The 24,426-nt window shown below is 45.9% G+C and overlaps 18 non-coding genes across 18 annotated transcripts; all 18 read right to left on the reverse strand.

Moving 5' to 3' along the window:
* Nucleotides 1–1,193: 1,193 nt before the first annotated feature.
* Nucleotides 1,194–1,275, reverse strand: trnal-cag (transfer RNA leucine (anticodon CAG)). Its single transcript has one exon. It is a non-coding gene; the product is annotated as a tRNA-Leu (tRNA).
* A 2,019-nt stretch (nt 1,276–3,294) lies between these two features.
* Nucleotides 3,295–3,376, reverse strand: trnal-cag (transfer RNA leucine (anticodon CAG)). The gene has a single exon. It is a non-coding gene; the product is annotated as a tRNA-Leu (tRNA).
* Nucleotides 3,377–4,349: 973 nt separating this feature from the next.
* trnal-cag (transfer RNA leucine (anticodon CAG)) lies at nt 4,350–4,431 on the reverse strand. Its single transcript has one exon. It is a non-coding gene; the product is annotated as a tRNA-Leu (tRNA).
* A 2,019-nt stretch (nt 4,432–6,450) lies between these two features.
* Nucleotides 6,451–6,532, reverse strand: trnal-cag (transfer RNA leucine (anticodon CAG)). Its single transcript has one exon. It is a non-coding gene; the product is annotated as a tRNA-Leu (tRNA).
* A 963-nt stretch (nt 6,533–7,495) lies between these two features.
* trnal-cag (transfer RNA leucine (anticodon CAG)) lies at nt 7,496–7,577 on the reverse strand. Its single transcript has one exon. It is a non-coding gene; the product is annotated as a tRNA-Leu (tRNA).
* A 3,055-nt stretch (nt 7,578–10,632) lies between these two features.
* On the reverse strand, nt 10,633–10,714 carry trnal-cag (transfer RNA leucine (anticodon CAG)). The gene has a single exon. It is a non-coding gene; the product is annotated as a tRNA-Leu (tRNA).
* A 963-nt stretch (nt 10,715–11,677) lies between these two features.
* On the reverse strand, nt 11,678–11,759 carry trnal-cag (transfer RNA leucine (anticodon CAG)). The gene has a single exon. It is a non-coding gene; the product is annotated as a tRNA-Leu (tRNA).
* A 964-nt stretch (nt 11,760–12,723) lies between these two features.
* trnal-cag (transfer RNA leucine (anticodon CAG)) lies at nt 12,724–12,805 on the reverse strand. Its single transcript has one exon. It is a non-coding gene; the product is annotated as a tRNA-Leu (tRNA).
* Nucleotides 12,806–13,778: 973 nt separating this feature from the next.
* On the reverse strand, nt 13,779–13,860 carry trnal-cag (transfer RNA leucine (anticodon CAG)). Its single transcript has one exon. It is a non-coding gene; the product is annotated as a tRNA-Leu (tRNA).
* A 973-nt stretch (nt 13,861–14,833) lies between these two features.
* Nucleotides 14,834–14,915, reverse strand: trnal-cag (transfer RNA leucine (anticodon CAG)). Its single transcript has one exon. It is a non-coding gene; the product is annotated as a tRNA-Leu (tRNA).
* A 963-nt stretch (nt 14,916–15,878) lies between these two features.
* trnal-cag (transfer RNA leucine (anticodon CAG)) lies at nt 15,879–15,960 on the reverse strand. Its single transcript has one exon. It is a non-coding gene; the product is annotated as a tRNA-Leu (tRNA).
* Nucleotides 15,961–16,923: 963 nt separating this feature from the next.
* trnal-cag (transfer RNA leucine (anticodon CAG)) lies at nt 16,924–17,005 on the reverse strand. Its single transcript has one exon. It is a non-coding gene; the product is annotated as a tRNA-Leu (tRNA).
* A 2,028-nt stretch (nt 17,006–19,033) lies between these two features.
* Nucleotides 19,034–19,115, reverse strand: trnal-cag (transfer RNA leucine (anticodon CAG)). The gene has a single exon. It is a non-coding gene; the product is annotated as a tRNA-Leu (tRNA).
* A 973-nt stretch (nt 19,116–20,088) lies between these two features.
* On the reverse strand, nt 20,089–20,170 carry trnal-cag (transfer RNA leucine (anticodon CAG)). The gene has a single exon. It is a non-coding gene; the product is annotated as a tRNA-Leu (tRNA).
* A 963-nt stretch (nt 20,171–21,133) lies between these two features.
* Nucleotides 21,134–21,215, reverse strand: trnal-cag (transfer RNA leucine (anticodon CAG)). The gene has a single exon. It is a non-coding gene; the product is annotated as a tRNA-Leu (tRNA).
* Nucleotides 21,216–22,178: 963 nt separating this feature from the next.
* trnal-cag (transfer RNA leucine (anticodon CAG)) lies at nt 22,179–22,260 on the reverse strand. The gene has a single exon. It is a non-coding gene; the product is annotated as a tRNA-Leu (tRNA).
* A 973-nt stretch (nt 22,261–23,233) lies between these two features.
* Nucleotides 23,234–23,315, reverse strand: trnal-cag (transfer RNA leucine (anticodon CAG)). The gene has a single exon. It is a non-coding gene; the product is annotated as a tRNA-Leu (tRNA).
* A 973-nt stretch (nt 23,316–24,288) lies between these two features.
* Nucleotides 24,289–24,370, reverse strand: trnal-cag (transfer RNA leucine (anticodon CAG)). The gene has a single exon. It is a non-coding gene; the product is annotated as a tRNA-Leu (tRNA).
* Nucleotides 24,371–24,426: the final 56 nt, after the last annotated feature.

Genomic DNA, 24,426 nt, shown 5'->3' on the forward strand with positions numbered 1-24,426 from the left:
TCAAACTCTTCGATGGTATTGCCATTTGCCAACAAACTGAAGGCACCGCTCACAGTCCAACTACTTTTCCACACCAAAATGGCCCCATTTGTGAAACAGGTGCCCATGCTTGTGCTGACAGAATGCAAGTGTTACGCAGGGAAAATTGTGGCAGCGGTGGGATTTGAACCCACACCTCCGAAGAGACTGGACCCTGGATCTAGCGCTTTGGACCACTCGGCCACGCTACCACTGGAAGCAGCTTCTGTTCTGGAACGAGTGACCGTTGAGTGAAATGTGACTTTGCCATGCGGAAAATAATAATTAAGGCAATTAAAGTGGTAGACAGTAAACTCTCGAGAAACGATTTTGCAACATACCGGTCACAGGAACCTACGTATCCACAGGGCAACAACAGAAATTAGGTGCATGTTGGGACAAACCAGTTACAACATTCATTCAATATTTATTCCTATATCAACATCACTGACAAAAACAGATTATCTGGTCATGAACGCATTGCTGTTTGTGGGATCGTGCTGTGTGCATACTGGCTGCGCCATTTCCCACATTACAACAGTGACTCACTTTAAAAATACTTCATTGGCTGTAAAGCGTTTTGGGACATGAAAGGCGCCAACACACTGCAGAAAATTTTACCCGATAGCTGGCAAAATGCGAGCTGTTGTGAGAAATACGTGTGTTGGTTGCATTGTAGGCATGATAAACTTAATGACTGGCGCTGCCTGTTAAGTGATGTCGTAACAATGTACGTGTTGTGTGATTGCACAGGAGGAAGGATTGTGATGCAACTCAGTAAATGTGCAGAATTGGAGCACGCTTTTCTGCAGTTCATTGTCAGGGTGGCCGAGTGGTTTAAGGTGCCAAACTCAAAGACTGTAACCCTTACCTTACCAAAGGTTGGTGTATTCTGGGACGTGGGTGCCAAGCCCACTTCTAGCGGCGTGGTTTCCAATCCCACTTCTGACATTTACTTTTTATCCACACAAATGCGGCCAGCGTGCAAAAAGCATGCTCAACTGGCCTTCAATTTTCAAGTGGTGACATCAAACTCTTCGATGGTATTGCCATTTGCCAACAAACTAAAGGCACCGCTCACAGTCCAACTACTTTTCCACACCAAAATGGCCCCATTGTGAAACAGGTGCCCATGCTTGTGCTGACAGAATGCAAGTGTTACGCAGGGAAAATTGTGGCAGCGGTGGGATTTGAACCCACGCCTCCGAAGAGACTGGAACCTGGATCCAGCGCCTTAGACCGCTCGGCCACGCTACCACTGGAAGCAGCTTCTGTTCTGGAACGAGTGACCGTTGAGTGAAATGTGACTTTGCCATGCGGAAAATAATAATTAAGGCAATTAAAGTGGTAGACAGTAAACTCTCGAGAAACGATTTTGCAACATACCGGTCACAGGAACCTACGTATCCACAGGGCAACAACAGAAATTAGGTGCATGTTGGGACAAACCAGTTACAACATTCATTCAATATTTAATCCTATATCAACATCACTGACAAAAACAGATTATCTGGTCATGAACACATTGCTGTTTGTGGGATCGTGCTGTGTGCATACTGGCTGCGCCATTAACCACATTACAACAGTGACTCACTTTAAAAATACTTCATTGGCTGTAAAGCGTTTTGGGACATGAAAGGCGCCAACACACTGCAGAAAATTTTACCCGATAGCTGGCAAAATGCGAGCTGTTGTGAGAAATACGTGTGTTGGTTGCATTGCAGGCATGATAAACTTAATGACTGGCGCTGCCTGTTAAGTGATGTCGTAACAATGTACGTGTTGTGTGATTGCACAGGAGGAAGGATTGTGATGCAACTCAGTAAATGTGCAGAATTGGAGCACGCTTTTCTGCAGTTCATTGTCAGGGTGGCCGAGTGGTTTAAGGTGCCAAACTCAAAGACTGTAACCCTTACCTTACCAAAGGTTGGTGTATTCTGGGACGTGGGTGCCAAGCCCACTTCTAGCGGCGTGGTTTCCAATCCCACTTCTGACATTTACTTTTTATCCACACAAATGCGGCCAGCGTGCAAAAAGCATGCTCAACTGGCCTTCAATTTTCAAGTGGTGACATCAAACTCTTCGATGGTATTGCCATTTGCCAACAAACTAAAGGCACCGCTCACAGTCCAACTACTTTTCCACACCAAAATGGCCCCATTTGTGAAACAGGTGCCCATGCTTGTGCTGACAGAATGCAAGTGTTACGCAGGGAAAATTGTGGCAGCGGTGGGATTTGAACCCACGCCTCCGAAGAGACTGGAACCTGGATCTAGCGCCTTAGACCGCTCGGCCACGCTACCACTGGAAGCAGCTTCTGTTCTGGAACGAGTGACCGTTGAGTGAAATGTGACTTTGCCATGCGGAAAATAATAATTAAGGCAATTAAAGTGGTAGACAGTAAACTCTCGAGAAACGATTTTGCAACATACCGGTCACAGGAACCTACGTATCCACAGGGCAACAACAGAAATTAGGTGCATGTTGGGACAAACCAGTTACAACATTCATTCAATATTTAATCCTATATCAACATCACTGACAAAAACAGATTATCTGGTCATGAACACATTGCTGTTTGTGGGATCGTGCTGTGTGCATACTGGCTGCGCCATTAACCACATTACAACAGTGACTCACTTTAAAAATACTTCATTGGCTGTAAAGCGTTTTGGGACATGAAAGGCGCCAACACACTGCAGAAAATTTTACCCGATAGCTGGCAAAATGCGAGCTGTTGTGAGAAATACGTGTGTTGGTTGCATTGCAGGCATGATAAACTTAATGACTGGCGCTGCCTGTTAAGTGATGTCGTAACAATGTACGTGTTGTGTGATTGCACAGGAGGAAGGATTGTGATGCAACTCAGTAAATGTGCAGAATTGGAGCACGCTTTTCTGCAGTTGCAGTCGGTTCATTGTCAGGGTGGCCGAGTGGTTTAAGGTGCCAAACTCAAAGACTGTAACCCTTACCTTACCAAAGGTTGGTGTATTCTGGGACGTGGGTGCCAAGCCCACTTCTAGCGGCGTGGTTTCCAATCCCACTTCTGACATTTACTTTTTATCCACACAAATGCGGCCAGCGTGCAAAAAGCATGCTCAACTGGCCTTCAATTTTCAAGTGGTGACATCAAACTCTTCGATGGTATTGCCATTTGCCAACAAACTAAAGGCACCGCTCACAGTCCAACTACTTTTCCACACCAAAATGGCCCCATTGTGAAACAGGTGCCCATGCTTGTGCTGACAGAATGCAAGTGTTACGCAGGGAAAATTGTGGCAGCGGTGGGATTTGAACCCACGCCTCCGAAGAGACTGGAACCTGGATCCAGCGCCTTAGACCGCTCGGCCACGCTACCACTGGAAGCAGCTTCTGTTCTGGAACGAGTGACCGTTGAGTGAAATGTGACTTTGCCATGCGGAAAATAATAATTAAGGCAATTAAAGTGGTAGACAGTAAACTCTCGAGAAACGATTTTGCAACATACCGGTCACAGGAACCTACGTATCCACAGGGCAACAACAGAAATTAGGTGCATGTTGGGACAAACCAGTTACAACATTCATTCAATATTTAATCCTATATCAACATCACTGACAAAAACAGATTATCTGGTCATGAACACATTGCTGTTTGTGGGATCGTGCTGTGTGCATACTGGCTGCGCCATTAACCACATTACAACAGTGACTCACTTTAAAAATACTTCATTGGCTGTAAAGCGTTTTGGGACATGAAAGGCGCCAACACACTGCAGAAAATTTTACCCGATAGCTGGCAAAATGCGAGCTGTTGTGAGAAATACGTGTGTTGGTTGCATTGCAGGCATGATAAACTTAATGACTGGCGCTGCCTGTTAAGTGATGTCGTAACAATGTACGTGTTGTGTGATTGCACAGGAGGAAGGATTGTGATGCAACTCAGTAAATGTGCAGAATTGGAGCACGCTTTTCTGCAGTTGCAGTCGGTTCATTGTCAGGGTGGCCGAGTGGTTTAAGGTGCCAAACTCAAAGACTGTAACCCTTACCTTACCAAAGGTTGGTGTATTCTGGGACGTGGGTGCCAAGCCCACTTCTAGCGGCGTGGTTTCCAATCCCACTTCTGACATTTACTTTTTATCCACACAAATGCGGCCAGCGTGCAAAAAGCATGCTCAACTGGCCTTCAATTTTCAAGTGGTGACATCAAACTCTTCGATGGTATTGCCATTTGCCAACAAACTAAAGGCACCGCTCACAGTCCAACTACTTTTCCACACCAAAATGGCCCCATTGTGAAACAGGTGCCCATGCTTGTGCTGACAGAATGCAAGTGTTACGCAGGGAAAATTGTGGCAGCGGTGGGATTTGAACCCACGCCTCCGAAGAGACTGGAACCTGGATCCAGCGCCTTAGACCGCTCGGCCACGCTACCACTGGAAGCAGCTTCTGTTCTGGAACGAGTGACCGTTGAGTGAAATGTGACTTTGCCATGCGGAAAATAATAATTAAGGCAATTAAAGTGGTAGACAGTAAACTCTCGAGAAACGATTTTGCAACATACCGGTCACAGGAACCTACGTATCCACAGGGCAACAACAGAAATTAGGTGCATGTTGGGACAAACCAGTTACAACATTCATTCAATATTTAATCCTATATCAACATCACTGACAAAAACAGATTATCTGGTCATGAACACATTGCTGTTTGTGGGATCGTGCTGTGTGCATACTGGCTGCGCCATTAACCACATTACAACAGTGACTCACTTTAAAAATACTTCATTGGCTGTAAAGCGTTTTGGGACATGAAAGGCGCCAACACACTGCAGAAAATTTTACCCGATAGCTGGCAAAATGCGAGCTGTTGTGAGAAATACGTGTGTTGGTTGCATTGCAGGCATGATAAACTTAATGACTGGCGCTGCCTGTTAAGTGATGTCGTAACAATGTACGTGTTGTGTGATTGCACAGGAGGAAGGATTGTGATGCAACTCAGTAAATGTGCAGAATTGGAGCACGCTTTTCTGCAGTTCATTGTCAGGGTGGCCGAGTGGTTTAAGGTGCCAAACTCAAAGACTGTAACCCTTACCTTACCAAAGGTTGGTGTATTCTGGGACGTGGGTGCCAAGCCCACTTCTAGCGGCGTGGTTTCCAATCCCACTTCTGACATTTACTTTTTATCCACACAAATGCGGCCAGCGTGCAAAAAGCATGCTCAACTGGCCTTCAATTTTCAAGTGGTGACATCAAACTCTTCGATGGTATTGCCATTTGCCAACAAACTAAAGGCACCGCTCACAGTCCAACTACTTTTCCACACCAAAATGGCCCCATTTGTGAAACAGGTGCCCATGCTTGTGCTGACAGAATGCAAGTGTTACGCAGGGAAAATTGTGGCAGCGGTGGGATTTGAACCCACGCCTCCGAAGAGACTGGAACCTGGATCTAGCGCCTTAGACCGCTCGGCCACGCTACCACTGGAAGCAGCTTCTGTTCTGGAACGAGTGACCGTTGAGTGAAATGTGACTTTGCCATGCGGAAAATAATAATTAAGGCAATTAAAGTGGTAGACAGTAAACTCTCGAGAAACGATTTTGCAACATACCGGTCACAGGAACCTACGTATCCACAGGGCAACAACAGAAATTAGGTGCATGTTGGGACAAACCAGTTACAACATTCATTCAATATTTAATCCTATATCAACATCACTGACAAAAACAGATTATCTGGTCATGAACACATTGCTGTTTGTGGGATCGTGCTGTGTGCATACTGGCTGCGCCATTAACCACATTACAACAGTGACTCACTTTAAAAATACTTCATTGGCTGTAAAGCGTTTTGGGACATGAAAGGCGCCAACACACTGCAGAAAATTTTACCCGATAGCTGGCAAAATGCGAGCTGTTGTGAGAAATACGTGTGTTGGTTGCATTGCAGGCATGATAAACTTAATGACTGGCGCTGCCTGTTAAGTGATGTCGTAACAATGTACGTGTTGTGTGATTGCACAGGAGGAAGGATTGTGATGCAACTCAGTAAATGTGCAGAATTGGAGCACGCTTTTCTGCAGTTGCAGTCGGTTCATTGTCAGGGTGGCCGAGTGGTTTAAGGTGCCAAACTCAAAGACTGTAACCCTTACCTTACCAAAGGTTGGTGTATTCTGGGACGTGGGTGCCAAGCCCACTTCTAGCGGCGTGGTTTCCAATCCCACTTCTGACATTTACTTTTTATCCACACAAATGCGGCCAGCGTGCAAAAAGCATGCTCAACTGGCCTTCAATTTTCAAGTGGTGACATCAAACTCTTCGATGGTATTGCCATTTGCCAACAAACTAAAGGCACCGCTCACAGTCCAACTACTTTTCCACACCAAAATGGCCCCATTGTGAAACAGGTGCCCATGCTTGTGCTGACAGAATGCAAGTGTTACGCAGGGAAAATTGTGGCAGCGGTGGGATTTGAACCCACGCCTCCGAAGAGACTGGAACCTGGATCCAGCGCCTTAGACCGCTCGGCCACGCTACCACTGGAAGCAGCTTCTGTTCTGGAACGAGTGACCGTTGAGTGAAATGTGACTTTGCCATGCGGAAAATAATAATTAAGGCAATTAAAGTGGTAGACAGTAAACTCTCGAGAAACGATTTTGCAACATACCGGTCACAGGAACCTACGTATCCACAGGGCAACAACAGAAATTAGGTGCATGTTGGGACAAACCAGTTACAACATTCATTCAATATTTAATCCTATATCAACATCACTGACAAAAACAGATTATCTGGTCATGAACACATTGCTGTTTGTGGGATCGTGCTGTGTGCATACTGGCTGCGCCATTAACCACATTACAACAGTGACTCACTTTAAAAATACTTCATTGGCTGTAAAGCGTTTTGGGACATGAAAGGCGCCAACACACTGCAGAAAATTTTACCCGATAGCTGGCAAAATGCGAGCTGTTGTGAGAAATACGTGTGTTGGTTGCATTGCAGGCATGATAAACTTAATGACTGGCGCTGCCTGTTAAGTGATGTCGTAACAATGTACGTGTTGTGTGATTGCACAGGAGGAAGGATTGTGATGCAACTCAGTAAATGTGCAGAATTGGAGCACGCTTTTCTGCAGTTCATTGTCAGGGTGGCCGAGTGGTTTAAGGTGCCAAACTCAAAGACTGTAACCCTTACCTTACCAAAGGTTGGTGTATTCTGGGACGTGGGTGCCAAGCCCACTTCTAGCGGCGTGGTTTCCAATCCCACTTCTGACATTTACTTTTTATCCACACAAATGCGGCCAGCGTGCAAAAAGCATGCTCAACTGGCCTTCAATTTTCAAGTGGTGACATCAAACTCTTCGATGGTATTGCCATTTGCCAACAAACTAAAGGCACCGCTCACAGTCCAACTACTTTTCCACACCAAAATGGCCCCATTGTGAAACAGGTGCCCAAGCTTGTGCTGACAGAATGCAAGTGTTATGCAGGGAAAATTCTGGCAGCGGTGGGATTTGAACCCACGCCTCCTAAGAGACTGGAACCTGGATCCAGCGCCTTAGACCGCTCGGCCACGCTACCACTGGAAGCAGCTTCTGTTCTGGAACGAGTGACCGTTGAGTGAAATGTGACTTTGCCATGCGGAAAATAATAATTAAGGCAATTAAAGTGGTAGACAGTAAACTCTCGAGAAACGATTTTGCAACATACCGGTCACAGGAACCTACGTATCCACAGGGCAACAACAGAAATTAGGTGCATGTTGGGACAAACCAGTTACAACATTCATTCAATATTTATTCCTATATCAACATCACTGACAAAAACAGATTATCTGGTCATGAACGCATTGCTGTTTGTGGGATCGTGCTGTGTGCATACTGGCTGCGCCATTTCCCACATTACAACAGTGACTCACTTTAAAAATACTTCATTGGCTGTAAAGCGTTTTGGGACATGAAAGGCGCCAACACACTGCAGAAAATTTTACCCGATAGCTGGCAAAATGCGAGCTGTTGTGAGAAATACGTGTGTTGGTTGCATTGCAGGCATGATAAACTTAATGACTGGCGCTGCCTGTTAAGTGATGTCGTAACAATGTACGTGTTGTGTGATTGCACAGGAGGAAGGATTGTGATGCAACTCAGTAAATGTGCAGAATTGGAGCACGCTTTTCTGCAGTTCATTGTCAGGGTGGCCGAGTGGTTTAAGGTGCCAAACTCAAAGACTGTAACCCTTACCTTACCAAAGGTTGGTGTATTCTGGGACGTGGGTGCCAAGCCCACTTCTAGCGGCGTGGTTTCCAATCCCACTTCTGACATTTACTTTTTATCCACACAAATGCGTCCAGCGTGCAAAAAGCATGCTCAACTGGCCTTCAATTTTCAAGTGGTGACATCAAACTCTTCGATGGTATTGCCATTTGCCAACAAACGAAAGGCACCGCTCACAGTCCAACTACTTTTCCACACCAAAATGGCCCCATTTGTGAAACAGGTGCCCATGCTTGTGCTGACAGAATGCAAGTGTTACGCAGGGAAAATTGTGGCAGCGGTGGGATTTGAACCCACACCTCCGAAGAGACTGGACCCTGGATCTAGCGCTTTGGACCACTCGGCCACGCTACCACTGGAAGCAGCTTCTGTTCTGGAACGAGTGACCGTTGAGTGAAATGTGACTTTGCCATGCGGAAAATAATAATTAAGGCAATTAAAGTGGTAGACAGTAAACTCTCGAGAAACGATTTTGCAACATACCGGTCACAGGAACCTACGTATCCACAGGGCAACAACAGAAATTAGGTGCATGTTGGGACAAACCAGTTACAACATTCATTCAATATTTATTCCTATATCAACATCACTGACAAAAACAGATTATCTGGTCATGAACGCATTGCTGTTTGTGGGATCGTGCTGTGTGCATACTGGCTGCGCCATTTCCCACATTACAACAGTGACTCACTTTAAAAATACTTCATTGGCTGTAAAGCGTTTTGGGACATGAAAGGCGCCAACACACTGCAGAAAATTTTACCCGATAGCTGGCAAAATGCGAGCTGTTGTGAGAAATACGTGTGTTGGTTGCATTGTAGGCATGATAAACTTAATGACTGGCGCTGCCTGTTAAGTGATGTCGTAACAATGTACGTGTTGTGTGATTGCACAGGAGGAAGGATTGTGATGCAACTCAGTAAATGTGCAGAATTGGAGCACGCTTTTCTGCAGTTCATTGTCAGGGTGGCCGAGTGGTTTAAGGTGCCAAACTCAAAGACTGTAACCCTTACCTTACCAAAGGTTGGTGTATTCTGGGACGTGGGTGCCAAGCCCACTTCTAGCGGCGTGGTTTCCAATCCCACTTCTGACATTTACTTTTTATCCACACAAATGCGGCCAGCGTGCAAAAAGCATGCTCAACTGGCCTTCAATTTTCAAGTGGTGACATCAAACTCTTCGATGGTATTGCCATTTGCCAACAAACTAAAGGCACCGCTCACAGTCCAACTACTTTTCCACACCAAAATGGCCCCATTTGTGAAACAGGTGCCCATGCTTGTGCTGACAGAATGCAAGTGTTACGCAGGGAAAATTGTGGCAGCGGTGGGATTTGAACCCACACCTCCGAAGAGACTGGAACCTGGATCTAGCGCCTTGGACCACTCGGCCACGCTACCACTGGAAGCAGCTTCTGTTCTGGAACGAGTGACCGTTGAGTGAAATGTGACTTTGCCATGCGGAAAATAATAATTAAGGCAATTAAAGTGGTAGACAGTAAACTCTCGAGAAACGATTTTGCAACATACCGGTCACAGGAACCTACGTATCCACAGGGCAACAACAGAAATTAGGTGCATGTTGGGACAAACCAGTTACAACATTCATTCAATATTTATTCCTATATCAACATCACTGACAAAAACAGATTATCTGGTCATGAACGCATTGCTGTTTGTGGGATCGTGCTGTGTGCATACTGGCTGCGCCATTTCCCACATTACAACAGTGACTCACTTTAAAAATACTTCATTGGCTGTAAAGCGTTTTGGGACATGAAAGGCGCCAACACACTGCAGAAAATTTTACCCGATAGCTGGCAAAATGCGAGCTGTTGTGAGAAATACGTGTGTTGGTTGCATTGCAGGCATGATAAACTTAATGACTGGCGCTGCCTGTTAAGTGATGTCGTAACAATGTACGTGTTGTGTGATTGCACAGGAGGAAGGATTGTGATGCAACTCAGTAAATGTGCAGAATTGGAGCACGCTTTTCTGCAGTTCATTGTCAGGGTGGCCGAGTGGTTTAAGGTGCCAAACTCAAAGACTGTAACCCTTACCTTACCAAAGGTTGGTGTATTCTGGGACGTGGGTGCCAAGCCCACTTCTAGCGGCGTGGTTTCCAATCCCACTTCTGACATTTACTTTTTATCCACACAAATGCGGCCAGCGTGCAAAAAGCATGCTCAACTGGCCTTAATTTTCAAGTGGTGACATCAAACTCTTCGATGGTATTGCCATTTGCCAACAAACTAAAGGCACCGCTCACAGTCCAACTACTTTTCCACACCAAAATGGCCCCATTTGTGAAACAGGTGCCCATGCTTGTGCTGACAGAATGCAAGTGTTACGCAGGGAAAATTGTGGCAGCGGTGGGATTTGAACCCACGCCTCCGAAGAGACTGGAACCTGGATCTAGCGCCTTGGACCACTCGGCCACGCTACCACTGGAAGCAGCTTCTGTTCTGGAACGAGTGACCGTTGAGTGAAATGTGACTTTGCCATGCGGAAAATAATAATTAAGGCAATTAAAGTGGTAGACAGTAAACTCTCGAGAAACGATTTTGCAACATACCGGTCACAGGAACCTACGTATCCACAGGGCAACAACAGAAATTAGGTGCATGTTGGGACAAACCAGTTACAACATTCATTCAATATTTATTCCTATATCAACATCACTGACAAAAACAGATTATCTGGTCATGAACGCATTGCTGTTTGTGGGATCGTGCTGTGTGCATACTGGCTGCGCCATTTCCCACATTACAACAGTGACTCACTTTAAAAATACTTCATTGGCTGTAAAGCGTTTTGGGACATGAAAGGCGCCAACACACTGCAGAAAATTTTACCCGATAGCTGGCAAAATGCGAGCTGTTGTGAGAAATACGTGTGTTGGTTGCATTGCAGGCATGATAAACTTAATGACTGGCGCTGCCTGTTAAGTGATGTCGTAACAATGTACGTGTTGTGTGATTGCACAGGAGGAAGGATTGTGATGCAACTCAGTAAATGTGCAGAATTGGAGCACGCTTTTCTGCAGTTCATTGTCAGGGTGGCCGAGTGGTTTAAGGTGCCAAACTCAAAGACTGTAACCCTTACCTTACCAAAGGTTGGTGTATTCTGGGACGTGGGTGCCAAGCCCACTTCTAGCGGCGTGGTTTCCAATCCCACTTCTGACATTTACTTTTTATCCACACAAATGCGGCCAGCGTGCAAAAAGCATGCTCAACTGGCCTTCAATTTTCAAGTGGTGACATCAAACTCTTCGATGGTATTGCCATTTGCCAACAAACTAAAGGCACCGCTCACAGTCCAACTACTTTTCCACACCAAAATGGCCCATTTGTGAAACAGGTGCCCATGCTTGTGCTGACAGAATGCAAGTGTTACGCAGGGAAAATTGTGGCAGCGGTGGGATTTGAACCCACTCCTCCGAAGAGACTGGAACCTGGATCCAGCGCCTTAGACCGCTCGGCCACGCTACCACTGGAAGCAGCTTCTGTTCTGGAACGAGTGACCGTTGAGTGAAATGTGACTTTGCCATGCGGAAAATAATAATTAAGGCAATTAAAGTGGTAGACAGTAAACTCTCGAGAAACGATTTTGCATTACAGGAACCTACGTATCCACAGGGCAACAACAGAAATTAGGTGCATGTTGGGACAAACCAGTTACAACATTCATTCAATATTTAATCCTATATCAACATCACTGACAAAAACAGATTATCTGGTCATGAACACATTGCTGTTTGTGGGATCGTGCTGTGTGCATACTGGCTGCGCCATTTCCCACATTACAACAGTGACTCACTTTAAAAATACTTCATTGGCTGTAAAGCGTTTTGGGACATGAAAGGCGCCAACACACTGCAGAAAATTTTACCCGATAGCTGGCAAAATGCGAGCTGTTGTGAGAAATACGTGTGTTGGTTGCATTGCAGGCATGATAAACTTAATGACTGGCGCTGCCTGTTAAGTGATGTCGTAACAATGTACGTGTTGTGTGATTGCACAGGAGGAAGGATTGTGATGCAACTCAGTAAATGTGCAGAATTGGAGCACGCTTTTCTGCAGTTGCAGTCGGTTCATTGTCAGGGTGGCCGAGTGGTTTAAGGTGCCAAACTCAAAGACTGTAACCCTTACCTTACCAAAGGTTGGTGTATTCTGGGACGTGGGTGCCAAGCCCACTTCTAGCGGCGTGGTTTCCAATCCCACTTCTGACATTTAGTTTTTATCCACACAAATGCGGCCAGCGTGCAAAAAGCATGCTCAACTGGCCTTCAATTTTCAAGTGGTGACATCAAACTCTTCGATGGTATTGCCATTTGCCAACAAACTAAAGGCACCGCTCACAGTCCAACTACTTTTCCACACCAAAATGGCCCCATTGTGAAACAGGTGCCCATGCTTGTGCTGACAGAATGCAAGTGTTACGCAGGGAAAATTCTGGCAGCGGTGGGATTTGAACCCACGCCTCCGAAGAGACTGGAACCTGGATCCAGCGCCTTAGACCGCTCGGCCACGCTACCACTGGAAGCAGCTTCTGTTCTGGAACGAGTGACCGTTGAGTGAAATGTGACTTTGCCATGCGGAAAATAATAATTAAGGCAATTAAAGTGGTAGACAGTAAACTCTCGAGAAACGATTTTGCAACATACCGGTCACAGGAACCTACGTATCCACAGGGCAACAACAGAAATTAGGTGCATGTTGGGACAAACCAGTTACAACATTCATTCAATATTTATTCCTATATCAACATCACTGACAAAAACAGATTATCTGGTCATGAACGCATTGCTGTTTGTGGGATCGTGCTGTGTGCATACTGGCTGCGCCATTTCCCACATTACAACAGTGACTCACTTTAAAAATACTTCATTGGCTGTAAAGCGTTTTGGGACATGAAAGGCGCCAACACACTGCAGAAAATTTTACCCGATAGCTGGCAAAATGCGAGCTGTTGTGAGAAATACGTGTGTTGGTTGCATTGCAGGCATGATAAACTTAATGACTGGCGCTGCCTGTTAAGTGATGTCGTAACAATGTACGTGTTGTGTGATTGCACAGGAGGAAGGATTGTGATGCAACTCAGTAAATGTGCAGAATTGGAGCACGCTTTTCTGCAGTTGCAGTCGGTTCATTGTCAGGGTGGCCGAGTGGTTTAAGGTGCCAAACTCAAAGACTGTAACCCTTACCTTACCAAAGGTTGGTGTATTCTGGGACGTGGGTGCCAAGCCCACTTCTAGCGGCGTGGTTTCCAATCCCACTTCTGACATTTACTTTTTATCCACACAAATGCGGCCAGCGTGCAAAAAGCATGCTCAACTGGCCTTCAATTTTCAAGTGGTGACATCAAACTCTTCGATGGTATTGCCATTTGCCAACAAACTAAAGGCACCGCTCACAGTCCAACTACTTTTCCACACCAAAATGGCCCCATTGTGAAACAGGTGCCCATGCTTGTGCTGACAGAATGCAAGTGTTACGCAGGGAAAATTGTGGCAGCGGTGGGATTTGAACCCACGCCTCCAAAGAGACTGGAACCTGGATCCAGCGCCTTAGACCACTCGGCCACGCTACCACTGGAAGCAGCTTCTGTTCTGGAACGAGTGACCGTTGAGTGAAATGTGACTTTGCCATGCGGAAAATAATAATTAAGGCAATTAAAGTGGTAGACAGTAAACTCTCGAGAAACGATTTTGCAACATACCGGTCACAGGAACCTACGTATCCACAGGGCAACAACAGAAATTAGGTGCATGTTGGGACAAACCAGTTACAACATTCATTCAATATTTAATCCTATATCAACATCACTGACAAAAACAGATTATCTGGTCATGAACACATTGCTGTTTGTGGGATCGTGCTGTGTGCATACTGGCTGCGCCATTTCCCACATTACAACAGTGACTCACTTTAAAAATACTTCATTGGCTGTAAAGCGTTTTGGGACATGAAAGGCGCCAACACACTGCAGAAAATTTTACCCGATAGCTGGCAAAATGCGAGCTGTTGTGAGAAATACGTGTGTTGGTTGCATTGCAGGCATGATAAACTTAATGACTGGCGCTGCCTGTTAAGTGATGTCGTAACAATGTACGTGTTGTGTGATTGCACAGGAGGAAGGATTGTGATGCAACTCAGTAAATGTGCAGAATTGGAGCACGCTTTTCTGCAGTTGCAGTCGGTTCATTGTCAGGGTGGCCGAGTGGTTTAAGGTGCCAAACTCAAAGACTGTAACCCTTACCTTACCAAAGGTTGGTGTATTCTGGGACGTGGGTGCCAAGCCCACTTCTAGCGGCGTGGTTTCCAATCCCACTTCTGACATTTACTTTTTATCCACACAAATGCGGCCAGCGTGCAAAAAGCATGCTCAACTGGCCTTCAATTTTCAAGTGGTGACATCAAACACTTCGATGGTATTGCCATTTGCCAACAAACTAAAGGCACCGCTCACAGTCCAACTACTTTTCCACACCAAAATGGCCCCATTGTGAAACAGGTGCCCATGCTTGTGCTGACAGAATGCAAGTGTTACGCAGGGAAAATTCTGGCAGCGGTGGGATTTGAACCCACGCCTCCGAAGAGACTGGAACCTGGATCCAGCGCCTTAGACCGCTCGGCCACGCTACCACTGGAAGCAGCTTCTGTTCTGGAACGAGTGACCGTTGAGTGAAATGTGACTTTGCCATGCGGAAAATAATAATTAAGGCAATTAAAGTGGTAGACAGTAAACTCTCGAGAAACGATTTTGCAACATACCGGTCACAGGAACCTACGTATCCACAGGGCAACAACAGAAATTAGGTGCATGTTGGGACAAACCAGTTACAACATTCATTCAATATTTATTCCTATATCAACATCACTGACAAAAACAGATTATCTGGTCATGAACGCATTGCTGTTTGTGGGATCGTGCTGTGTGCATACTGGCTGCGCCATTTCCCACATTACAACAGTGACTCACTTTAAAAATACTTCATTGGCTGTAAAGCGTTTTGGGACATGAAAGGCGCCAACACACTGCAGAAAATTTTACCCGATAGCTGGCAAAATGCGAGCTGTTGTGAGAAATACGTGTGTTGGTTGCATTGCAGGCATGATAAACTTAATGACTGGCGCTGCCTGTTAAGTGATGTCGTAACAATGTACGTGTTGTGTGATTGCACAGGAGGAAGGATTGTGATGCAACTCAGTAAATGTGCAGAATTGGAGCACGCTTTTCTGCAGTTCATTGTCAGGGTGGCCGAGTGGTTTAAGGTGCCAAACTCAAAGACTGTAACCCTTACCTTACCAAAGGTTGGTGTATTCTGGGACGTGGGTGCCAAGCCCACTTCTAGCGGCGTGGTTTCCAATCCCACTTCTGACATTTACTTTTTATCCACACAAATGCGGCCAGCGTGCAAAAAGCATGCTCAACTGGCCTTCAATTTTCAAGTGGTGACATCAAACTCTTCGATGGTATTGCCATTTGCCAACAAACTAAAGGCACCGCTCACAGTCCAACTACTTTTCCACACCAAAATGGCCCCATTGTGAAACAGGTGCCCATGCTTGTGCTGACAGAATGCAAGTGGTACGCAGGGAAAATTCTGGCAGCGGTGGGATTTGAACCCACGCCTCCGAAGAGACTGGAACCTGGATCCAGCGCCTTAGACCGCTCGGCCACGCTACCACTGGAAGCAGCTTCTGTTCTGGAACGAGTGACCGTTGAGTGAAATGTGACTTTGCCATGCGGAAAATAATAATTAAGGCAATTAAAGTGGTAGACAGTCAACTCTCGAGAAACGATTTTGCAACATACCGGTCACAGGAACCTACGTATCCACAGGGCAACAACAGAAATTAGGTGCATGTTGGGACAAACCAGTTACAACATTCATTCAATATTTAATCCTATATCAACATCACTGACAAAAACAGATTATCTGGTCATGAACACATTGCTGTTTGTGGGATCGTGCTGTGTGCATACTGGCTGCGCCATTTCCCACATTACAACAGTGACTCACTTTAAAAATACTTCATTGGCTGTAAAGCGTTTTGGGACATGAAAGGCGCCAACACACTGCAGAAAATTTTACCCGATAGCTGGCAAAATGCGAGCTGTTGTGAGAAATACGTGTGTTGGTTGCATTGCAGGCATGATAAACTTAATGACTGGCGCTGCCTGTTAAGTGATGTCGTAACAATGTACGTGTTGTGTGATTGCACAGGAGGAAGGATTGTGATGCAACTCAGTAAATGTGCAGAATTGGAGCACGCTTTTCTGCAGTTCATTGTCAGGGTGGCCGAGTGGTTTAAGGTGCCAAACTCAAAGACTGTAACCCTTACCTTACCAAAGGTTGGTGTATTCTGGGACGTGGGTGCCAAGCCCACTTCTAGCGGCGTGGTTTCCAATCCCACTTCTGACATTTACTTTTTATCCACACAAATGCGGCCAGCGTGCAAAAAGCATGCTCAACTGGCCTTCAATTTTCAAGTGGTGACATCAAACTCTTCGATGGTATTGCCATTTGCCAACAAACTAAAGGCACCGCTCACAGTCCAACTACTTTTCCACACCAAAATGGCCCCATTGTGAAACAGGTGCCCATGCTTGTGCTGACAGAATGCAAGTGGTACGCAGGGAAAATTCTGGCAGCGGTGGGATTTGAACCCACGCCTCCGAAGAGACTGGAACCTGGATCCAGCGCCTTAGACCGCTCGGCCACGCTACCACTGGAAGCAGCTTCTGTTCTGGAACGAGTGACCGTTGAGTGAAATGTGACTTTGCCATGCGGAAAATAATAATTAAGGCAATTAAAGTGGTAGACAGTCAACTCTCGAGAAACGATTTTGCAACATACCGGTCACAGGAACCTACGTATCCACAGGGCAACAACAGAAATTAGGTGCATGTTGGGACAAACCAGTTACAACATTCATTCAATATTTATTCCTATATCAACATCACTGACAAAAATAGATTATCTGGTCATGAACACATTGCTGTTTGTGGGATCGTGCTGTGTGCATACTGGCTGCGCCATTTCCCACATTACAACAGTGACTCACTTTAAAAATACTTCATTGGCTGTAAAGCGTTTTGGGACATGAAAGGCGCCAACACACTGCAGAAAATTTTACCCGATAGCTGGCAAAATGCGAGCTGTTGTGAGAAATACGTGTGTTGGTTGCATTGCAGGCATGATAAACTTAATGACTGGCGCTGCCTGTTAAGTGATGTCGTAACAATGTACGTGTTGTGTGATTGCACAGGAGGAAGGATTGTGATGCAACTCAGTAAATGTGCAGAATTGGAGCACGCTTTTCTGCAGTTGCAGTCGGTTCATTGTCAGGGTGGCCGAGTGGTTTAAGGTGCCAAACTCAAAGACTGTAACCCTTACCTTACCAAAGGTTGGTGTATTCTGGGACGTGGGTGCCAAGCCCACTTCTAGCGGCGTGGTTTCCAATCCCACTTCTGACATTTACTTTTTATCCACACAAATGCGGCCAGCGTGCAAAAAGCATGCTCAACTGGCCTTCAATTTTCAAGTGGTGACATCAAACTCTTCGATGGTATTGCCATTTGCCAACAAACTAAAGGCACCGCTCACAGTCCAACTACTTTTCCACACCAAAATGGCCCCATTGTGAAACAGGTGCCCATGCTTGTGCTGACAGAATGCAAGTGTTACGCAGGGAAAATTGTGGCAGCGGTGGGATTTGAACCCACGCCTCCAAAGAGACTGCAACCTGGATCCAGCGCCTTAGACCGCTCGGCCACGCTACCACTGGAAGCAGCTTCTGTTCTGGAACGAGTGACCGTTGAGTGAAATGTGACTTTGCCATGCGGAAAATAATAATTAAGGCAATTAAAGTGGTAGACAGTAAACTCTCGAGAAACGATTTTGCAACATACCGGTCACAGGAACCTACGTATCCACAGGGCAACAACAGAAATTAGGTGCATGTTGGGACAAACCAGTTACAACATTCATTCAATATTTAATCCTATATCAACATCACTGACAAAAACAGATTATCTGGTCATGAACACATTGCTGTTTGTGGGATCGTGCTGTGTGCATACTGGCTGCGCCATTTCCCACATTACAACAGTGACTCACTTTAAAAATACTTCATTGGCTGTAAAGCGTTTTGGGACATGAAAGGCGCCAACACACTGCAGAAAATTTTACCCGATAGCTGGCAAAATGCGAGCTGTTGTGAGAAATACGTGTGTTGGTTGCATTGCAGGCATGATAAACTTAATGACTGGCGCTGCCTGTTAAGTGATGTCGTAACAATGTACGTGTTGTGTGATTGCACAGGAGGAAGGATTGTGATGCAACTCAGTAAATGTGCAGAATTGGAGCACGCTTTTCTGCAGTTGCAGTCGGTTCATTGTCAGGGTGGCCGAGTGGTTTAAGGTGCCAAACTCAAAGACTGTAACCCTTACCTTACCAAAGGTTGGTGTATTCTGGGACGTGGGTGCCAAGCCCACTTCTAGCGGCGTGGTTTCCAATCCCACTTCTGACATTTACTTTTTATCCACACAAATGCGGCCAGCGTGCAAAAAGCATGCTCAACTGGCCTTCAATTTTCAAGTGGTGACATCAAACTCTTCGATGGTATTGCCATTTGCCAACAAACTAAAGGCACCGCTCACAGTCCAACTACTTTTCCACACCAAAATGGCCCCATTGTGAAACAGGTGCCCATGCTTGTGCTGACAGAATGCAAGTGTTACGCAGGGAAAATTGTGGCAGCGGTGGGATTTGAACCCACGCCTCCGAAGAGACTGGAACCTGGATCCAGCGCCTTAGACCGCTCGGCCACGCTACCACTGGAAGCAGCTTCTGTTCTGGAACGAGTGACCGTTGAGTGAAATGTGACTTTGCCATGCGGAAAATAATAATTAAGGCAATTAAAGTGGTAGACAGTAAACTCTCGAGAAACGATTTTGCAACATACCGGTCACAGGAACCTACGTATCCACAGGGCAACAACAGAAATTAGGTGCATGTTGGGACAAACCAGTTACAACATTCATTCAATATTTAATCCTATATCAACATCACTGACAAAAACAGATTATCTGGTCATGAACACATTGCTGTTTGTGGGATCGTGCTGTGTGCATACTGGCTGCGCCATTTCCCACATTACAACAGTGACTCACTTTAAAAATACTTCATTGGCTGTAAAGCGTTTTGGGACATGAAAGGCGCCAACACACTGCAGAAAATTTTACCCGATAGCTGGCAAAATGCGAGCTGTTGTGAGAAATACGTGTGTTGGTTGCATTGCAGGCATGATAAACTTAATGACTGGCGCTGCCTGTTAAGTGATGTCGTAACAATGTACGTGTTGTGTGATTGCACAGGAGGAAGGATTGTGATGCAACTCAGTAAATGTGCAGAATTGGAGCACGCTTTTCTGCAGTTGCAGTCGGTTCATTGTCAGGGTGGCCGAGTGGTTTAAGGTGCCAAACTCAAAGACTGTAACCCTTACCTTACCAAAGGTTGGTGTATTCTGGGACGTGGGTGCCAAGCCCACTTCTAGCGGCGTGGTTTCCAATCCCACTTCTGACATTTAGTTTCTATCCACACAAATGCGGCCAGCGTGCAAAAAGCATGCTCAACTGGCCTTCAATTTTCAAGTGGTGACATCAAACTCTTCGATGGTATTGCCATTTGCCAACAAACTAAAGGCACCGCTCACAGTCCAACTACTTTTCCACACCAAAATGGCCCCATTGTGAAACAGGTGCCCATGCTTGTGCTGACAGAATGCAAGTGTTACGCAGGGAAAATTCTGGCAGCGGTGGGATTTGAACCCACGCCTCCGAAGAGACTGGAACCTGGATCCAGCGCCTTAGACCGCTCGGCCACGCTACCACTGGAAGCAGCTTCTGTTCTGGAACGAGTGACCGTTGAGTGAAATGTGACTTTGCCATGCGGAAAATAATAATTAAGGCAATTAAAGTGGTAGACAGTAAACTCTCGAGAAACGATTTTGCAACATACCGGTCACAGGAACCTACGTATCCACAGGGCAACAACAGAAATTAGGTGCATGTTGGGACAAACCAGTTACAACATTCATTCAATATTTATTCCTATATCAACATCACTGACAAAAACAGATTATCTGGTCATGAACGCATTGCTGTTTGTGGGATCGTGCTGTGTGCATACTGGCTGCGCCATTTCCCACATTACAACAGTGACTCACTTTAAAAATACTTCATTGGCTGTAAAGCGTTTTGGGACATGAAAGGCGCCAACACACTGCAGAAAATTTTACCCGATAGCTGGCAAAATGCGAGCTGTTGTGAGAAATACGTGTGTTGGTTGCATTGCAGGCATGATAAACTTAATGACTGGCGCTGCCTGTTAAGTGATGTCGTAACAATGTACGTGTTGTGTGATTGCACAGGAGGAAGGATTGTGATGCAACTCAGTAAATGTGCAGAATTGGAGCACGCTTTTCTGCAGTTCATTGTCAGGGTGGCCGAGTGGTTTAAGGTGCCAAACTCAAAGACTGTAACCCTTACCTTACCAAAGGTTGGTGTATTCTGGGACGTGGGTGCCAAGCCCACTTCTAGCGGCGTGGTTTCCAATCCCACTTCTGACATTTACTTTTTATCCACACAAATGCGGCCAGCGTGCAAAAAGCATGCTCAACTGGCCTTCAATTTTCAAGTGGTGACATCAAACTCTTCGATGGTATTGCCATTTGCCAACAAACTAAAGGCACCGCTCACAGTCCAACTACTTTTCCACACCAAAATGGCCCCATTGTGAAACAGGTGCCCATGCTTGTGCTGACAGAATGCAAGTGTTACGCAGGGAAAATTCTGGCAGCGGTGGGATTTGAACCCACGCCTCCGAAGAGACTGGAACCTGGATCCAGCGCCTTAGACCGCTCGGCCACGCTACCACTGGAAGCAGCTTCTGTTCTGGAACGAGTGACCGTTGAGTGAAATGTGACTTTGCCATGCGGAAAATAATAATTAAGGCAATTAAAGTGGTAGACAGTAAACTCTCGAGAAACGATTTTGCAACATACCGGTCACAGGAACCTACGTATCCACAGGGCAACAACAGAAATTAGGTGCATGTTGGGACAAACCAGTTACAACATTCATTCAATATTTATTCCTATATCAACATCACTGACAAAAACAGATTATCTGGTCATGAACACATTGCTGTTTGAGGGATCGTGCTGTGTGCATCCTGGCTGCGCCATTTCCCACATTACAACAGTGACTCACTTTAAAAATACTTCATTGGCTGTAAAGCGTTTTGGGACATGAAAGGCGCCAACACACTGCAGAAAATTTTACCCGATAGCTGGCAAAATGCGAGCTGTTGTGAGAAATACGTGTGTTGGTTGCATTGCAGGCATGATAAACTTAATGACTGGCGCTGCCTGTTAAGTGATGTCGTAACAATGTACGTGTTGTGTGATTGCACAGGAGGAAGGATTGTGATGCAACTCAGTAAATGTGCAGAATTGGAGCACGCTTTTCTGCAGTTCATTGTCAGGGTGGCCGAGTGGTTTAAGGTGCCAAACTCAAAGACTGTAACCCTTACCTTACCAAAGGTTGGTGTATTCTGGGACGTGGGTGCCAAGCCCACTTCTAGCGGCGTGGTTTCCAATCCCACTTCTGACATTTACTTTTTATCCACACAAATGCGGCCAGCGTGCAAAAAGCATGCTCAACTGGCCTTCAATTTTCAAGTGGTGACATCAAACTCTTCGATGGTATTGCCATTTGCCAACAAACTAAAGGCACCGCTCACAGTCCAACTACTTTTCCACACCAAAATGGCCCCATTGTGAAACAGGTGCCCATGCTTGTGCTGACAGAATGCAAGTGTTACGCAGGGAAAATTCTGGCAGCGGTGGGATTTGAACCCACGCCTCCGAAGAGACTGGAACCTGGATCCAGCGCCTTAGACCGCTCGGCCACGCTACCACTGGACGCAGCTTCTGTTCTGGAACGAGTGACCGTTGAGTGAAATGTGACTTTGCCATGCGGAAAATAATAATTAAGGCAATTAAAGTGGTAGACAGTCAACTCTCGAGAAACGATTTTGCAACATACCGGTCACAGGAACCTACGTATCCACAGGGCAACAACAGAAATTAGGTGCATGTTGGGACAAACCAGTTACAACATTCATTCAATATTTATTCCTATATCAACATCACTGACAAAAACAGATTATCTGGTCATGAACACATTGCTGTTTGTGGGATCGTGCTGTGTGCATACTGGCTGCGCCATTTCCCACATTACAACAGTGACTCACTTTAAAAATACTTCATTGGCTGTAAAGCGTTTTGGGACATGAAAGGCGCCAACACACTGCAGAAAATTTTACCCGATAGCTGGCAAAATGCGAGCTGTTGTGAGAAATACGTGTGTTGGTTGCATTGCAGGCATGATAAACTTAATGACTGGTGCTGCCTGTTAAGTGATGTCGTAACAATGTACGTGTTGTGTGATTGCACAGGAGGAAGGATTGTGATGCAACTCAGTAAATGTGCAGAATTGGAGCACGCTTTTCTGCAGTTGCAGTCGGTTCATTGTCAGGGTGGCCGAGTGGTTTAAGGTGCCAAACTCAAAGACTGTAACCCTTACCTTACCAAAGGTTGGTGTATTCTGGGACGTGGGTGCCAAGCCCACTTCTAGCGGCGTGGTTTCCAATCCCACTTCTGACATTTACTTTTTATCCACACAAATGCGGCCAGCGTGCAAAAAGCATGCTCAACTGGCCTTCAATTTTCAAGTGGTGACATCAAACTCTTCGATGGTATTGCCATTTGCCAACAAACTAAAGGCACCGCTCACAGTCCAACTACTTTTCCACACCAAAATGGCCCCATTGTGAAACAGGTGCCCATGCTTGTGCTGACAGAATGCAAGTGTTACGCAGGGAAAATTGTGGCAGCGGTGGGATTTGAACCCACGCCTCCGAAGAGACTGGAACCTGGATCCAGCGCCTTAGACCGCTCGGCCACGCTACCACTGGAAGCAGCTTCTGTTCTGGAACGAGTGACCGTTGAGTGAAATGTGACTTTGCCATGCGGAAAATAATAATTAAGGCAATTAAAGTGGTAGACAGTAAACTCTCGAGAAACGATTTTGCAACATACCGGTCACAGGAACCTACGTATCCACAGGGCAACAACAGAAATTAGGTGCATGTTGGGACAAACCAGTTACAACATTCATTCAATATTTAATCCTATATCAACATCACTGACAAAAACAGATTATCTGGTCATGAACACATTGCTGTTTGTGGGATCGTGCTGTGTGCATACTGGCTGCGCCATTTCCCACATTACAACAGTGACTCACTTTAAAAATACTTCATTGGCTGTAAAGCGTTTTGGGACATGAAAGGCGCCAACACACTGCAGAAAATTTTACCCGATAGCTGGCAAAATGCGAGCTGTTGTGAGAAATACGTGTGTTGGTTGCATTGCAGGCATGATAAACTTAATGACTGGCGCTGCCTGTTAAGTGATGTCGTAACAATGTACGTGTTGTGTGATTGCACAGGAGGAAGGATTGTGATGCAACTCAGTAAATGTGCAGAATTGGAGCACGCTTTTCTGCAGTTGCAGTCGGTTCATTGTCAGGGTGGCCGAGTGGTTTAAGGTGCCAAACTCAAAGACTGTAACCCTTACCTTACCAAAGGTTGGTGTATTCTGGGACGTGGGTGCCAAGCCCACTTCTAGCGGCGTGGTTTCCAATCCCACTTCTGACATTTACTTTTTATCCACACAAATGCGGCCAGCGTGCAAAAAGCATGCTCAACTGGCCTTCAATTTTCAAGTGGTGACATCAAACTCTTCGATGGTATTGCCATTTGCCAACAAACTAAAGGCACCGCTCACAGTCCAACTACTTTTCCACACCAAAATGGCCCCATTGTGAAACAGGTGCCCATGCTTGTGCTGACAGAATGCAAGTGTTACGCAGGGAAAATTGTGGCAGCGGTGGGATTTGAACCCACGCCTCCGAAGAGACTGGAACCTGGATCCAGCGCCTTAGACCGCTCGGCCACGCTACCACTGGAAGCAGCTTCTGTTCTGGAACGAGTGACCGTTGAGTGAAATGTGACTTTGC

Source organism: Pristiophorus japonicus, chromosome 8 (genome assembly GCF_044704955.1).
Source record: "Pristiophorus japonicus isolate sPriJap1 chromosome 8, sPriJap1.hap1, whole genome shotgun sequence".
NCBI classification, from domain to species: domain Eukaryota; kingdom Metazoa; phylum Chordata; class Chondrichthyes; family Pristiophoridae; genus Pristiophorus; species Pristiophorus japonicus.